This window comes from Arachis ipaensis, chromosome B03, assembly GCF_000816755.2.
Source record: "Arachis ipaensis cultivar K30076 chromosome B03, Araip1.1, whole genome shotgun sequence".
NCBI lineage: Eukaryota > Viridiplantae > Streptophyta > Magnoliopsida > Fabales > Fabaceae > Arachis > Arachis ipaensis.
The window spans coordinates 16,380,093-16,382,477 of NC_029787.2; positions in this window are offsets into that span (position 1 = coordinate 16,380,093).

Below are 2,385 nucleotides of genomic sequence, written 5' to 3' on the forward strand. Positions count from 1 at the left end.
TTCCTTGCAAAAGAGGTTTGTCCCAAACTTTTAGCAACCACTTATGTGAAATTTGTACATTGATTTTTTTCTCTAATGTTAAAAGAGACTATGTTATTTTAAAAAAATAAAATAACAAAAAATAGTATGCATGTTGACATATGGAATAGCTGTCAATGCCGTTAAAGATTAAGTGCGAATAGATTAAAGCACTACAATTTTTTTGGTGACTGAAGCACTACAATTAAGAGTTTAGAAAAGTTCGTGGAAGACATTATTTGAGAATGGATATTTACAAAGACCAAACTTAAATAATATACAATGCCTACTTCAAATGGGAGTGGAAAGTGGGTTTTTCGAAAGGAAATATTGGATGGCACCTATTGTATAAACTGACAATAACAAATATGAAAAAGTATGAAGAGGCAATGAATTTAGTATATAATGTATATAATAGAGATAAAATTAAAATTATAATCAGTTAATAATTAATTTAATTAATTTTTAATAATTTTAAATTTTAAATTTTTAAAACATAAGGATTTGGTTATAAAAAAATTACGTATTTCACATTCTTTCACGTCGCGCAGCCCAAGACCGCCATGGTTGTCGCCGTCTTCAACGACGTCGCGACCTGGATCCTCTCGCCCTCGCCGTAGCACTTGCCGGGAAGGCTGACGGCAGCGGCGGCCACAAGAACCCCCTGGCCAACCTTCAGCCAACAATGTCCAGCTTTTCGGTGCTCATTGGTATTGCGAAAGGGACAAGATGATGATGCTCTCTAACTGTCTCTTGCGATCCAGCGGCTGTTCAATGCTCTTCACTAACAAACCAAGCAAGAAGAACCGCGCAATCCTCAAGCTGAATAAGACAAAGAAGGGAAGCTTGGTGATGAACAATGTTCTTGGTGGTGGAGAGTTGAATTTCAAGGCGGGATACAGCATTTTTGCGTGCACCATGGAGGGAGAGCGGTTACCAACGGTGTTAGTTGAAGACTGATAAATTTAGATGCTAGATATTCAATTTATTAAGTATATAGATGGTTATTTTAATTCTTAATTTGATGGTTATTTTATTTAATTCAGTTGAAGTATATACAATTAATAAATGTTAGATGGTCATTTTACTACGCAGTCAGATAATTATTTTAATAACTACGTGATAGTTATTTGATGGCCGACGAGAAAGCTTCTAACGCCAGAGATGTGGGATGATTGATGAGGATGCGGGAGCAAATAGTTGTGAGAGAAAGGGTGTTTGGGTAAATTCCATTGGTAAATTAGGTTGAGATGGTTAATTTTTTAATAATTACTGTTTGAATTTTTTTTTTCTTTATATTGAGTCAAATTTAAAATTGAGTCAAATTTAAAATCTATTGTATATATAGTCAAAATTCCTCATTCTCTCCTAAGCAGAATTTTAAAAATATTATCTAAAAATATGGAAAAATATGTATTTTTTATTGGTCATGTAGCATTAGTTATATTTAAATTTGTGATAGACATACATCGATAATTAAAACAAGACTTATTAATAGAATATATATCACAATCAATAATTATTTCATAACGTTTGTCATAATTGGTTTAAAAGTTGTGGATGTTGTTTATTACAATATTATACATAAAAAAATGGAATAAATCATTTAATAAAATCTATAATTGTTTAATATCTATAAATTGATTTTCTATTTTTTATTTTTTTGTAATACTTTTACATGCTGACCTGACTTGGAGTGGAACTGCAGTTGGGATTTGCCCACTGAATTGCTCTTAGAGCTCTGAGTTTCAGTTTCTGATCCGATGCCTTACCACTTTATGTTTCTTGAAGTGCAACAAAACAAGTGCTTTTCTGATCGAATAAAGTAACTACTACACATGTATGATTGAGTTTTAATGGTCCTGGAAAATCAGTACACTGTGTAACAATAAAAGACCATTTTTATTTTTAGTTTTTTACGGTATTCCTCAATTAATAGATTAATGATTTATCACAGTAGATTTGATTTCTATTTAAGGATTTGTCGTTAGCCAATAAATCATTATGAGGATTCACATTTTTCACACTTGTTTGAGCGGATAAATGAACTAATCACTTGTCTAAAGTGGTTGAATGAAAGATAATTTAATATATGCAATTGTATTCAAATTAATTTTTAAGTGGGTATAAGTAATATAATTTCTGAAAATGGATGAATAGAATGTAATACATATATAAATCTAAGTATCTGATATATGATTTTCGAAACCTATGTAAAGAGGAAAATGTGTCAAGTGTTTGATGTGCAGGAGATAATATGTTTCTCATAACATGTAAAAAGTAAAATAAAAAAAATTAGAAAATAAAAATTCATTTTTACACCTGCAAAAAACGAAATAATAAATAAAAGATTAAAAACTTTTTCAA